Source organism: Anser anser (assembly GCF_964211835.1).
Source record: "Anser anser genome assembly, chromosome: 7".
NCBI classification, from domain to species: Eukaryota; Metazoa; Chordata; class Aves; order Anseriformes; family Anatidae; genus Anser; species Anser anser.
In genome coordinates, this window is record NC_139727.1 from 31,714,313 (window position 1) to 31,730,572 (window position 16,260).

The 16,260-nt window shown below is 38.5% G+C and overlaps 1 long non-coding RNA gene across 2 annotated transcripts in view; it reads right to left on the bottom strand.

Moving 5' to 3' along the window:
* Positions 1-1,102: 1,102 nt before the first annotated feature.
* Positions 1,103-16,260, bottom strand: part of LOC310902499 — a 64,070-nt gene continuing 48,912 nt past the window's right edge. The window contains exons 7-8 of one of the 2 annotated variants that reach the window (XR_014586742.1): positions 8,966-9,042; positions 1,103-6,901 (exon numbers count right to left, since the gene is read on the bottom strand). This is a non-coding gene — a long non-coding RNA (uncharacterized lncRNA). Of the gene's footprint in view, positions 7,131-8,965; positions 9,043-16,260 lie in introns of both variants that reach the window. The other variant, XR_014586743.1, reaches the window with a different exon arrangement.

Here is a 16,260-nt window from a genome sequence, read left to right on the forward strand (position 1 = left end):
TGGTTTATGTAGGAACGATTTAATCAAGGTAAAATTATTTCAACCGAGAGTAACTTTTGAAAACATGCTTACATTTATCAGTAGTGATTTGTCCAGGATACCTCATGGAGCTGCAATCTATGCATCCTTTCGTAACAGGCATTAAGAAGCAGTTACACAACTTAATGCAAACACCACCAACAGATGAAAAACCCATGGCACAGACAGGATCTTGAGTAATAGTCAAAGCAGTGCCAGAAAGCAAATTCTACCTGCAGAAAGCTTTTTTTTTTTTTTTTTTCTTTTTCCATGTTAAGTGCACCTCAAGAGACGGTCTGAATTTCGGTGGCTGGTAGGCAGGTAGTAAGTACCTTTGTACGTCTTAATGCACAGTCTGCCAAAAAGTGGCACTTTATTGTAAAACTTTTGTTTTTCAAAGCTTAATAATACAAACTTTGACCAACACTGACACAAAACGTGTGTGCAATTCAACTCATATCTTTACTGACTGCAATAATAAACTTTTGATCTAAAACAAACAGATCATTAGCAAACAGATATTGTTGTGCACTGTGGTTACTTGGGCCTCTCTCCTCCTGTGATCCCTTTCTTTCACTCACTGTTCACATGCTTCAAGTTTGATGTGTGAGCCTGTCTTCGTGGTGCCAGGGCCTTGCAGCTTTCTGAAATTCAGCACAAATAAGGAACACGTGCCATTTCTCTGGGCACAGTTTATTAGTGCCCCTTAATCATAACTGGCAATGCTTTCATCTCAGGCATTAGCTTAGGTCACAGGGTATGTCTAAATTCAGGCAGCCATGCCCGTAGATAGAGGTAATCTAACTTCAAGAAACATTATTCCATTAGCTATCTGCACTATCTTCAGAATACTTTTTGAAGTTGGTGCTATTTCTTGATGAATGACTCTCATTTTCTACAAAAGGTGCATTCCAAGACCCCTTTCAGATACTTTATACTGCAGAGATTTAAGTGCCATACAGATTATTTGATGGGACAGATTGCAGTCACTTGACATCAGTAGAAACTGGGATGACTCCAAATTTTTACTGGTATTCTACAAATACTTGTATTCTCCAAATTTCTAGTGGTATTCTACAAAAAATAAAAAATAAAAATAAAAAATCCCAGCCACTATAAAAGACTCAAATTCAAGACTCACATGCATAGCAAGACATAACTGTATGGTCAGAAATACTTTTTGAGAGATGCTTACTTTATCAGCGTTTAGCTATATTACATCTTTAGAAAATACTCAAGTATTTTATATACCATCATGCCTGGAAGGATACACTTCCAGGGCTTTTTTAATGCAACATTGCCTGCTTCCTTGACTGAGATGTTTGCAATGGGTGAAGTGGGTAACATGCTTGCACTGGAGATATTCAAACAGCAGTAAAATATTAGCACTGGATGATTAAAGCACATGGATCTGGGCTGCATTGAAGGGACCTGAATGCTGAAAGAAGGGAAAGATTTGTTTTTACCTTTTTCTTCATAGCTTGATCAACTCATCCAACTTCTAACCTGCTAGTCTGAGGTCTTTTATTTTCCTTTTTGATTTTCCTTGTTTTAAGCTTCAGTGTCTCCAAAACCTCAGCCACTTGGGAATACTTAAATACATTCATTGTCACTAAAAATAAAAATTAGTCATCAAAGAACAAGGACCAGGCTTAAGAACTACCTGAAAACCTGCCCCCTCCTGATTCACCCTTTCCCATTGTTTTTCCCTCTTCTCTCAACAGAAAGCAACTGTGTCAGTGCATTGGGTTGTTTTGTTTTTGGTTAAAAAAATGCTAAAAACAAGAGACCAGCTGGGACGTCTACAGTGAGCTATAGGGAGATGGGTGAGCTAGTATGGGAGATGATCCACGTGAAAAGTAAGAGGTTAGCAAAACCCTGACCCTGGTCCAAGCACAGAGATGGGAGGAAGAGCTCAGGGAGGGGCAGAAGCTGTGCCAAGTATCCCTGCCATTAGCAGATGCGTATGTGCAACTGTGCTCCACGAGTCATATCCTACCTCTTGTGGGGAGAAGCGTTGTTTCGTAAAATTGAATTAGAACAGAGCATAAGGATGGGGGAGGGAGAGTCCCAGGAGGAAAAGAGACTTCATGGAGAATGAGGTCAAACCTCTGCTGAAAAAAAGTACATTCTTCACGTGATTATCCAGGTTAAGGCTTAGTTTTGTTTTCTGGGGGGTGAAAAAAGGAAAATAACTTAAATACTCCTAGCATGCCTTTTCCCTCATTTCAATTTCCATTTTAAATATACATATATACACACACATATTTTTTAGTTTTGTTTGTATGCTGAGAATTGAATTTACCAGAACATATTTGAATTTAATCCCTAACTAAAAGTAAAGTCCATTTGTCAAAGCCCTTAAAAGTGGAGTCATCACCAAAGGATGCTTTTCTTGAACAAGGTGTTCTCCTAAATAGTATTCTTTGCTACAGCTTACATCCAATTCAGATGTGATTGAAAACACTGTAATTATATCAGTCAGGAACATATTTTTTTTCTTAATGAAATAGTTTGCTAAGTGGTTTCTGCCACCTACATATTGGAGGCCACTATACTGTCATATAGGCTACTTTCCTTCCTTGCAAAATCACCCCACTATTGGCAAAGTGCCACTATACCTCTATATACATGCCTAACTGCTGCAAACAAACTAAGGATCTATGAGTATAGGAGAATCTGGGAAAACGTGATGAAGCATTTATTTATTGTCTTCTGAATTCCTTTTATCTTCATCTCTTAATTTTTTTTAATGCTTGTTTGTACTGGTTACTCCAGAATTGTCTGTCATCTACAACATCCTAATTGTATTGCTTTAACTAACAGAGAGTTATGAAATTATTCTGCAGATTTATTTTTAACTGTGGATTTTCCTTCCTTGATTAAAAAGTGACAATAAAGGACCATACAAAAAGATAATTGTAAAGCAGGTCACCATTCTAAATAAAATAAATAAATAACACTTAAGTTTCTCCGTCCTAAACAATTCAGTTCCCTTTGCTCATTGTAGGAGACTTGCAAACTATGAATTTCCCACTCCTCATTCTGCCTGCTAGTATCCTGAGCACTGTATGGGCACCTCTAGCTATATTTTCTTTTCCTCTTCAGGAAAAAGAAAAGATGTTATTTTCCTCTCCAGGGGAAGAAGAAAAACAAACAAACAAACAAAACAACAGACAAAATAGCCACCATCTTACCACATCTGACCAGTGCTGACAAATGCGTGGTCACGAACAAGGACAGAAGTTACATCTGCCTGGATGAAGCATGATTCATATTTAGAGGGGAGGTACCCAGGAGATGTGCCAGGGATTATCTCCGTCCCCTGCTGTTTTATCTGCCTTGCTGAGGCATTTACATGGCTCCCACTACTGTGCCCAAATACATAGGAACATACAGCTATTCTTACAACACCCAAGTAAAGAGGAGAGATTATATGGGTTATCTCAGGTCAGAAGTTTGAAGCAGAACAGATCATTACACTGACTTCACAAGCACTTGATCAGTAGAAGGTGTTTATCAACCATTTCTATATAAATCAACACCTAGCCCCATTCCTAAAACATTTATGCTACTAAAAAAGTCATCAAGAATTCCCATCTTGGAGGCTTTACTGGAAAGGAACCAATGGTTCTAATGAACAGGTGTTTGGCTCATAGCAGCTTCTTCTGGTTCATATCAAATGCTCTGGCTGTCAAGATAAATATATTTCATAACAAGACTTCTAAATTTCTATTTTAGTCAATAATTTAAGTCATAGAGCACCTAGTAAGACTGTATTTTCCCTGTTTCCCATATGAACATAAAACTGTGTCTATTTCTATTAGATTAAGATGTCACTAGCCCTCCCATGCCTTCATTATTTTTTTTAAGTTAGACTATCAGAACATGCTTTCAAAGAGACTTATACCTGAAATTAATTTAGAAGCAAAGTATACCTGTTTACATGCATCAAGAAGTTGATGATATGACTATATGTATATGATCTTGTTTGTTTACTGAAGCCAGCTGTGAGATTTCTGCATGGGACACAGGCGTGTTAACACCTGCCATGAGTAAGTTCAGGCTGATAGTTGGATGGATGTCACCTGTCGCTTCTCCTGTAGAAGTACCTACTGTTGTCCGAGCAACACATTACACACCCCTTAGCCCATAACCTCTACACACCTGTTTTGACATGAATGAGGGAATGACCCTCTTCTTTATACAATCATTTATGATTCCCGTATGATACCATACAGTCAGAAAGTATTAACATGTTTATAATTATTGTTATCTCTAAAATGGCAAAACACCTTCCTACCTGGTAGGATGTTGGGAAAGACGATTAGCTATTATTTGGAGAGGCCCTTAAGACTGCTGAATGCTAATTCCTTGAAGAGAGAGACATGTATAATCCACTGACAGTTGTTTAACAAACACCCAGGACATCGCCTCTGTGGTCTTTACAGCTGCTTTGCTTAGTAGCCAAGAGAAATAAGCAAGGCTTGATTGCTCAGAATTAATAATGGGTTTGGACAACATTTGGCTATTAAAAATAGTGTTTTCAGTATGTTGACATCTTTTCCCTTAAAACACCTAATATTCCAGTTTTATCTAAATATTTCTTTTTATCTTGTATCAGCCTTCTAATGCATTACTCTCTCATCATTTTATTGGTCAATACATGTTCATGCTCAATGAGCTTAATCAGTAATCTTTTTTAGATTTCATCTAAGAAATGTCTTCTTTTTTTTTTAGTTGTTTAGTTTCTAAATTAACTTTTGTGTTTTATTCCTTATTTCAGAGTCACAACACTAAGTTCTAGATATGTAGACAAAGTCCTCATGATGGAGAGTCTGTCACCAATAAAGGTACTGAGGGAAAAGCAAACAAGAAGGAAATGTCATGAAATTCCAGACGGCAAAGACACTTTCTGCAGCAGCACCACTGCAGCAATGCCATGAAATTAGTTTTCAGCACGTATTTCATAAATTTCTATTTTTACTGGTGATGATTCAAGCTTAGTAAAAATCAAAGGGCTTGGACTGGAACTGATGGCACAACAATGCTAGATAGTTTCACACAATACACCTATTCAAACAGCTCCTGGAAGTTACAGTCTCTACCTCTCAAATCTCCATGCTGAAATATCATTGTGGCTATTTCATCAGCAAACAACAAGAGCTTTAAGATTAATTTAATACACTAACCTTAACATGGTTGAGTCAGATCTGAGAGCCAAACAATTCTAAAATGTTCTTAACACATTTTAACAACACCTTGCACTAGAGCCAGTAAGATATTTTTGCATGAAAGATACCAAGTATTATATAAGTTAGACTTTATGGGACTTTTTATTGTAGTTCAAATCTAATTTCATACCAAATTACAAACAACTTTGACCCAATCACTCGCTGGAAAATGAAGATGTTAGCTCAGAAATATTGCAACACTGCCCTATGGAGATGGACAATCAGCTCACGGTTTGTCACTGTGTTATCAGTGACGTTGCTCTGTTTCAGGAGAGATGTAATTTGAATACTTCCTGTCTTCTTTCTCCAAAGTGTGCCAGGAGCCTTGGCTATGCTGTATGTTGTGCAACATCTTCCCTGTCTTAGTGCACCTTGAGAGAGATCTTGAGATAGAAGTTCAGGCACTGAAATGTATCTTCCAGGGCTCTATATGATATTTCTGAATAGGCAAGCATTTCAGTTTTCTCTTTAGGAAATCTTTGGAAAAATCCGTCAACACAGACTAACTTTTCTCTGTTCTCTTTATAGAGACACATTCCACATACACACAACTACGATGCATTTATAAATAGCATAAATAGGTTAATATAGACATAAGTTCAAGACCTGGCCTTCAGCATTTGTTCAGCTGAACAGTCCTCTTTCTGGAGACGAGTCTCACTGATGCTAAAGAGGCCTGTGACAGTATATATTACTCAGAGGAACCAAGATGCAAAACTTGAAATTCACTTCCAACTCATTCATTATGCATGTATGGTTTCAGTTCTCTTAATGGCAGGCTCACATGCATCATACATTTTAACTACATGTTAGAAAGAAGGAAATCTATACATTAACAAGAGGAAAGAAAAACTAAGTTCCACTGCTCACCATTCAGTGGAGATGGAAATCTACTCATGAATAATGCTGAGAAGGCCAAAATGTGTTGTGTGTTTCCATTTTCCATAACTACTGCAAATAACAATTCAGGGAGTGCTTTAGCTAGTAAATAAAATATTCTAATGCATATTTTTCAGATTCTGGTTCTCTTTATACAAATGCTATAAAATATTATTTAACCTGTTCTTTCTGTGGTGTTTTTTTTTGTGTGTGTTTTTTTTTTTTTTTCCCACTTAGGCTCCTAGCACATAGTTAGAATTAATTTTGCTAAACTTTTGGACACAAAAAGTTTGAAAGTCTTGAATAATTTCACTTTCTTATCATCTACTATGTGACCTCTTTCCATGTGAAGTAGTGAACTTCTAATTTGCTTTTTATTTTCTTTACATTTTCATTATGAAATCTTTTCTTTTTGCTTTGTATATAAGACCCCAAATATGTATCAGTTTAGCTTTCCTGACTGTATTTCTGTGTTCTTCACCATCATTCTCATCCTCAGATCTATCTCCTTCCTCCTACTTTTGATACACATTTCACTCTGATTTTCAAGTCACAAAAGCGATCCTGATGCAGCTTTGTCAGTTGTGGGAAGCGTGTAGACACAGCTTACTCCAAATCAGAAGGTTCAGTTTTAAGTCTTTAAATGTATCCCTTACAAGAAATTAGATTATTACATACCAGTGCCCAGGAAAATCCACTTGCTGCTATGGTATGGTTAGTAGATATTCTGATAAGTGAGAACACATTTGGTGCTAATCAGGTGAGAAAGCCTGAAATAGCAACAAAGAGAAGCATTGTGGGTTTTTAACCCAGAGGAGGTAACCACCTGGGACGATATTGCATGCATTGTAAACACAATATTGTAACCACAGCTCTAGCCCAAGGGGAGCTGTGATTCTCTTTCCCTGGCCATGTGCTAGACCTACAAGGGATCCAACAGGCTACGAGGTACAGGTGTTGCTTTAGTGCACTCAGAAGAGATGATCATTTGGTGTTGTTCTGAAAAATTAATAACAGAAAACTGGAATGGACTTAAAGGTGCAAACAAATTATACAAGTTATGTGACAAATTCTGCTTTTCTGTCTGCTTTCTCTGTGCCCCCTACAACACAGAAAATTCATCCCAAGTCCTACTTAGTCTCGCTAATACTGAGAGATTACTGAGAGGCTAAGGAAAAGCTGACCTGGAATGAAGGTCATACGTACTGGGTGAGTTTCATCCAGCTAAGCTTTGACATCTATATCTGTACCTCACTCTGGAAAGAAACATTCATTTCTAGGGCAGAGTTCATCTCATCCTAAAGTGGATGACTCGAACATTCAGATGCATTGCTCCTAACAGGCTCTGAAGGAGCCTGTTCCTCTGCACTGAGCACAAAATTAGCTTCAGGTGACTAACCAAAACAGAGACAAACCACTGACTTCTAGTGCTGGGCAGGGTAAACCCCAACCCAATTGGCAAACCTTGACCGTACGCTACAAAGCAAATAATTGGGGAGTTTATATAGATGCACAGGACTAGCATAAAGCCCTGATGTATTTGTATTTACCCACTGGAACAGCTCAAGGAAGTCAAAGCTGGACTTCAAAATATGAAGCTCTAAACAACTTCAGACTGATCATCAAAGGCTTTAACCAGCTCAAATCTATTCCAGCAAATAGATTTGCAGCTGGGTTCCTGCAGCTGGTCTTCCCTGCAGGGTTGTTTCAGTCCTTGGAGTAGATGTTATCTTCTCACTGAAGATCTCAAAGGATCTAGCTGTGATGGAGCTAATTATAGGTAATCTGCTGATACGTGATTAAATATTCTCACCAGCACAACTTGCAGGTTGTGTGGTATGCTCTGCTATGCCAAGCAAGAGGATCTGACATTGAACGGTAATAAATACCAGCTCGGACTGCAGGAGATTAGTGATTTGAAGCACCTGTTGTGTGACAAAGACATCCATGCCAGCAACAGCTCAGACGAATTCCCTTAAACAAGGAGGCCTTGTCATGTACTTGTTAGGAAACAAAGTCTTCATTAATCACAATTAAGGAATCATTTCTGAATATTTATTTTTTATTACAGACCAGAGGAGGAGCGGATGCAACTGCTGATCCACCCACTGCGCTCAATCTGCTACAAATATAGCAAGAAGAGACAATTCTTCCACTAAGGAGACTGCAAGCTAAAAATACAAGGCGGAGGCTGAAGGGCAGCCAAAGGCACACAGGGTGGTATGCTGTGCCTGTGATCACCCCGCTGGTCTGTGCCCAAGGGCTGTTCTCTGTCCCTGCAACACTGCTTATACAGAGTGACTGCAGAAATTAAAAAGCCTCTAGAGACCACTAAAAAGAAACTGCATGTAATGATATCTTTCACACTGTCCTTAAGATAATATGAAGCCAAAGTTTTCAGTCAGTGCAATGCTGAATGAGTAGCTGCCTAGTTTTCTGTAAGACCGATGGCAGGACCTGCTTCTGAATGACTAACGCTACCAGCACTGTCTGAGAAGTGATAAAGCCAGTAGTGGTGTTTGATTATGAGTAGTCTCAAAGTGAATTGGAAGAACTTGGAAGTTGTTTTACAGAAACCATTCTGCAAATCACCTAGCGAGCCTTAGGAGAGGTCCAAAGCACTGCAAAAATCATTGAACTGGACACACAGGCTTTGAAAAAGATCTTTCACCTACACCAAATTCTCAGAGTGCTCCTAGTCTGAACACAAGGAACTACAAAAAAACAGGAATATGTTCCATACAAAAACCAAAAGGTTCAACAATGGAACATAAGTGATTCAGCCTTCTACATCTAAAAAAAAAAAAACATAACCAATACAAAAATAAGCATACCTTGACCGCAGAATCCTGGTGTCAAGATGAAATTATGTCCTCCCAAAAGTTTATGCCACTGTCAAACACACCCAAGGCTGAAAAATATACAAGAGACCCCAATGAGCATGGTGAGTTTCAAAACAAGTCCAAAATGTTCTGTTCAAGTCACTTCTTGAAAGTTGCCCTTAAATGTGAAGCAGCCAAATGAGGAAAAAAAAAAAAAAAGGCAATACAATTAACAAAATAAAATTGCATCAAAGTACTACCAACAGAAAATTAAACATCTAAAGAAACTTCTGATTCCCTGCAAGGTGGCTAGCATGTACGTATACCTAAATGTGACAGGTTTTATTCCTATGCACGGGCTACTTGATATATTTATGTTTGGAACTGATCTGTTGCACAATGCAAGAACAACACAGTAATAACAGAGCATAAATCAGTTTCCTTGGCACCATGGTCTAGATGGCAATAACCTGCAAATAACACATGACTCATTGGCAATTCCCTTTCATTTGCTTATTTAAAGGGAACAATATCGAAATTTATGAAATTATGCCCATACAGTCAGCTATATCCTATTTAGATAGCCAATTCATATAGGTGCTGGCACTGAGTCATTTTGTCCACTAACCAGGTTCCTGAGCCGAAGATTATTAACCAAAAGCAGTTACAAGAGGATGATGAACATGACACAAGTAAAGCAGTATCCTTAGGCCATTACATCTATGACAAAACAACTGCTATCACGTAACAGCAGAGCATAATCTACAAATGAATTAACAGCTCTCTGATTTACAGGTGGGAGAGATATGTTTTCAAAGGGAAGGTGGCAGACAATTTGTTTTGAAAACAGTTAACGCCTTCAATAGTAGGATAATAAAACTTAAGCCACAGTTGCAGGTTGTTTCAAGAAGAGCAGGAGACATGCAACCACACCACAGGAGAGGTCCTGGCCTCCTTGACGTGCAATCGAGAAATGTCGCAGTTTTAAGCCTTGCTTTTTACACCTGCTCAGTTCCATAAGAATAATACAGGGAGCAGAAATTCAGCATAGGGAAGTCAGGTGGTGGATACAACACACTTCCAAACACTGCAGAGCTAATTACCGCCCTGGAATCACACTCAATTGATAGCGTGGGCCGAATAGACGCTGGGGTTTTTAATTGCTTGTTGCTATATTAATGTTACTTTTATAGTGATTAGAAAAGACATGACTCAGAAACGAGCCACCACAGGAATGACAAACGTTTCAAACTTGAAAGAAATGTACTGGTCTTTCCTGATGAAGATCCATCAGGAGGTAAGGCAGTGAAAACGAAAGAGAATCTCACAGCAGATAAAATATTTTTCTTAGCCCATACATATTATTAAATATCTATTAGACATGAGTAGCATACAGTCCTGTGGGGAACAAAATTGGTATAGTCAAGTTATCTGTGCAAGTGGTTTGGAAAGACCAGACCCTTCTAGAGAGGAGAACCCCAGTGAGTAAATCCTCACTGTTGCTGCACTGTTGATTCAGATATCCGCAGGTGGGTGCTTAGCTAATGGGTGTACTTACACCCACAACCCAACACGCATCCCAGCAGGCATGTACCCATGTCCTGATTCAGGATAACATATCTTCTCAGCATCATACACACACTAAAGAAGAGCCCACACCCCTTCATGGTAATTTGCTGGTCTTTGTGCTAACTTGACCTCCTATCTTATATATATATATATATATTTTTTTTTTTTTCTCTCATTCACTTACCTGCTTGTATTTCTTTTACCTTTTGACATTTTTCAAAAATGAATGCCATGCAAAAGCTGTGCTAGTGCAATGTTTACCCAGCAAGGTCAGGAAGATGGCAAAAGCTATCTGGCATACAAAGATGGGGGAGAAGTGCAAACACGAGCAGTCATGCCAGACACTTTCAGAAGCACAGCCAAATGCAGGGTCAGAGAGACCACAACAGCAAAAATGAGTCAAAACGTCCTATCCTGAGCACTGCAGCAAGACTCAAAGGATACTCACGTAAATAATCACTAATCTCAACAGGCTAAAAATATTCTCAAATTTTCTCTGATGTTGTGTAAGAAAAAATTTTCACACCAGATGCAAATATTTCCTAGTAGACTTTTGACTACAGAACCTGTCTAGCTCTGCTAAAGGTATCATTCACTTTAAGGCAGAAATAAAAACAGGATGCAGAGGCTGACTATTTTTCCGCTCCCTATCAGCTGCTAGTTGGCTATTTAGAAACTCATTAACTTCCTCAACAGACCTTGACCCTAATTAGTGCCTGAACTGACCAGCCTGCCCCTTTCTCCTTCACCTCTGCCTCTCCGAGCCTTCCACAATGATTAAAAGAAACCATACTCCTTTTCTACAATTTTAAAACTGGAATTGCTTGAGCTATCAGGATCTGCACACAACTGCTAAATTCCCTTCTGCCTCACAGCTTGCCAGACCATTCCAGAATTATCCAGCTTGCTTTGACACCCAAATTCTTCATCTGTACAAATACTTCAGAACCTTCCCTAAACGAAGCTCCATGGTTTCCTTTTCTTTGCCTTTTGTACAACAGAATCTGTTTAACTGTGATCGAAGTATCACCAGGGCCATTTAGCCAACTGCAATGTTGATGCCAATCTTGTAAGCTTTTAAACACCATCAAAAAGAGGGAAATGAACAAAAAATGGACTCATTCCATCTTCCAAAATTAAAATGTATTTTTTGTGTAGATATGTACACATACACTCCATAAAGGTGACCAAAAAAAACCAAAACATCGATATAATCGAAAAAAAACAGAACCTCTCACATTAATTTATATCTAAATGGACGCAGCCAACAATGTTAAGTTCAATGAGTATGTGAACTGAAAGAAAAGCAAAATGCAGAAATCAAAATGAGAAAAGTTCTAATTGCAAAACATAAGTGTGGTGTCACTCAGGCACTTACACAGTTTAATATATGTAGTCAGCTAATGCAAAATGTTCTTTATTTCCCGAGTTTCTTCCAATTTATCAGAAATATTTTTCACATTCAACACCTGTGAAACAAAACAAATGCTTCTATGCCCTGAAATTGGTATTTTTGGATGACTGGACATCAGTTTCACCATTGCACAGCCAGATGTGCCCCCTCATACTCCAGCTCAAGCCATTCTCTTCTTGGGTAACTCTGATAGTCCTTACTCTCTAAAATAAGGGGAAGTATTGTCCGTGCACACGGACTATTAAAATAATCGGTCCAAGGGCTATAAAGTAATAATGCTATCCTAACAACTGTGTAATTATTATTATTACTGTAAATGCCACCTAAAGACTCATCTTATTTTGGATAGGCACAAAGATCTTCCGTTGGCATCACAGGAAGGCAAACTGAGGCCATCATAATTCATTATCATAATTACATATTGATGATAACTCTAGGTTTTTTTTGTGTTTTTTTTTTTTTTTTCCAAAACAATGTTTGAAAAACACTATTACTGCAACAACAGGTATGAGGATGGTAATCTCCTGAATGTTATCATTGGGTACCTGTAACAATTAAATTAAATTGTAATCAACAGATTTCTCAGCTTACAGTCAGTCTGGTGAAAATAATAAGATGTTTTAATAAACTATTTTAACAAAACATGATGCTGTGACACCCAAGCAATTTCTTAACATTAAATTTCAAAGAGGCGTGAGGCTACAAGGTCCCTTTAACATAACAGTCAGTAGCCTGTTAAAAATATTCCCATTCTGGCATCCTTACCTTGAGTAGTCACTTATTTACCAAGCTTGAGCTGTAGACATGGTCAAACCACTGATTAAATATTTCCTGAATTCTATCACTGTTTTCCTTATGATTCCATATATAGGTACCCAAACCACACTTGCCTTTTTTTCTGCTTTCCCACATTTTCATACACTACTATCCAATTCTATGCTAACTGTCCTTTGTTGGACACAATTGTCCCTCAAGCTCTCATACCTTATCAATTTCTTAAAGACCAGCCTTTAAAAAGACATTTACTGAATAAGCAGACATTTCCATCCTGAAGAACACTGTAATATTTCTATATTAATTCTGCACAGAATTTGGGTGGAAAGTTGAAATAATGACTCTATGGAAATACTGATGTATCCTATGGATATATTCTCCCTGTGGAACAGAGGCATTGTTTCCCTATTGGTTCTCATTTAAAAAATAACATAAGGGTTATAGATTACCTTTGGAGTAAACACTGCTTTTCATAATAGCCCTCTCTGCCAGTACCCTTCAGGGCAACTGCCCTGAGAAATTGCCCTCAGGAATAGTGGAGGCTCTCTGTACTTACAGGACGAAGAACAATCTGAAGGATAGATGGTGGGCTTGGTAGCCTCATTGTAAAGCAGTCTCACTGCATGCAAAGTAGCTTCACTGCAAAAAGTACTTTCTGAAAGACAGAAAAGCTGTTTTGCATGAAACTCAAAGTGCAACAGATTTATTTGGCAAATATAGATGGAGAAGCTTCCCATGCTGAATAATAATGGCAAGAGGACTATCAGTTTTGCAATCTTGTAAATCACTAGATTTCAACTCCGAAATAATTTCTTTTGAAAAATATGAATTAGCAATCTAAATCACCTAGATCAAGATTTTTTAAAGATATTTAGGTGCCAAGTCCCTGTAGAATTAAGATTTTGGACAATAAATATGAAGCTTTGAATAGATTAGCTATGTCATTTCAAAAAAAAAAAAAATATATATATATATATATAAAAATTAGACTATACTGGCCAAACAGAAAAAGCTGTTACCATCACAATAGTCAACCACATAAATAAACCATCGGCATGATTGATCTCAGTGGCCTTTAATCCTCATGGCTCTTTTCCCAGGCCATCTAGGACACTTTGTCCGGTATATTAAATCTGAAAGATAATAACTATTGTAGATAATATACATATATAATAATAATATACAGCATTTAGAAACAAGTATGAAGGCATTTCTCTGCACAATAACTATATTGTGCACTATTCAGGATGCCCCAACTTTGATGTGGACAGACAAATAAGAGACAAGAGGACAAGAGGAGCTGCCCCTTCTTGTGCCACCCATGCAAAATGAGAGGTGAACAGACCATGCACCAGGGAAGGCCAAGGTAGGTCTCCGTGCACACTGAGCCCTAGAAGCCTCTCTGATGAAGGCAAAGCAATGAAATACCAAGATGCAGTTTCGTTCTTTCTCCTTTGAGTTTCTATGGCCTCTAAACAGCAAAACTCAGGCTGTACGTGGCCTCCTCACTTCGCTTTGTGAGAGCATAGCTGGACTGAGACTAAAGGGTCCAGGCTGGCTATGACTGTGCAGTAACACGGGCCAAATAAGAGCCTTTACTTCTCTCTCTTTGGATGGTAGTGATTAAAATAGCTGATAAAGTGCAAAACCACACATGGATTACCTGGGATTACAGCAAAAGCCTGGTGCCAAGGAGCTGTGATAGCTGATCGCCACCTACTACCCAACACCAACTTCTCCCTCCCTGGCCACAGAGCCTTGCCTCACTGATGGCTTACCTACACTGAGATGAACAGAGGCAGAAGAGCAAGGAGAAAACCACCACGGAAACCCTGCACAAAATGAGGGAGTGTTGGAGGGAAAGATTTACCGACAGAGCCTTATACAGAGGTGCATTTAAGTAGCACAAAGTCAAGAAGCGAAGGAGACCACATAAGTATTGGTGTTTGCAGAGCTCAATGGGAGTAGTAACTGAACAGAAGGGTGGTGGGAGAGGAACAGTAAAGGGAGTGTGAAGATGAGAAGCCAACCCACATTCCCAGAAGGTGGCATTATGTAGTAACAACTCCGCACAATGTGGTTTTAGCAGCATATCGGATGCACTGTAAGGGTTGCAACTAGAGGAGGAAAATAAAGACTGGAAAGTGGAGAGATGAGCTGGCAAAGGGATATGGATCAATTATGCTGGTAGGAAAGGAGACCGAGTGGTTTGAGGTCACTCTGTAACTGGAGATCTCAGCTAAGTTGGCTCCTGAGGGGATTTGAAAGAGGAAGGGGACATGTAGCATTTGTTGTCCTGGAGAGGAACGTCTTTCCAAACTACCTGTTACTAGCCATGAGATTAAGATTCGGAACCAAATTCAAAAATGTCTGGGTGACTTCTCTCACTCACATCTGCTGTTCCTGAGTGACATAGGCTTTGATCTAGTCTATTGTAAATTACCAGATAATAATCTACATTACTAGTCAGTTAATGTATCCCCGGTGATTCAAGGAGATTATGTTTGCCTTTATATTATTACTCACTTGCTGTGTTCAAAAAAAAAAAAAAAGACTAAATAAGTATCATTATAGATAATGCAAATAATTGGAACAGGCCAATGGAAGGTCCAAGGGATGGAGCAGCACTCAGGTGAGGGTGAGACATGATCACCAAATTTCATATGACTAAGTCATCTTGCTTTCCTATGTCACATGTTGTCTGTTTATAGCACACCACTAACACCATCTCCTGGCCAGTTGGTGTCTGGAGTTAAATCTTTCTAAAGGTCTCTGAGAATCTGGAAAGAAAGGTACTACAAACAGAGAAAACATTATTTTTGCCATACCTCATATTCATTCACCTCTGGCTTCACATGTCAAAATAAGACAGCAACACCCCCCCACTCCCAAAACACACACATGCTTGGATGTAGGGTGCAGGCACTTCTACTACATTATTTTTTTTTCTAAAGGGTCTCTAGCAAGAGGTATCAAAGAAGTTTGAAATCAGCTTACATTTTCAGAACTAACTATTGATTTGGATATGTTTTTGGGGTGCTCACTGAGAAAACCAAAACTGAAATTAAGGAAAAGCCTGTGAAAACAGACTCTTTTCCAGGGTCTCAATTTCAGTATTTTAAACCTCAGATACTTTTTGAAATATCCATAATAGATCTTCTTCACCTGTTGTTATCAAAGATTTAGCATTCACTTTTCCCTTTACTTGTTTTTCAGATATCATGACCATCCACAGATGCAAACAATCTCCAACTTCCCTTGCTTTTGGTACAGCTGAATTGTTAAAAGACCAAGGCCTGTCAGCACTGATAGAATTTATCCAGCTGTTTTCAAGCGTTTGAAACAAGACTTTGACATCCTCTTGGTCTTTCAAATTGTTAAATTTTAATTAATCTAGGTGTACAACATAGCATCATAAGGATTTACCTTGGAAACTGCACAGGGTTTTTGCTTATAGGTATATCAGTTGGTCCAGACACCTTCATTTCAAAATCATTTAAGACCTAACTCACAACGCAAGGAAGATACCTTCTTAGTTTTGACATAAGAG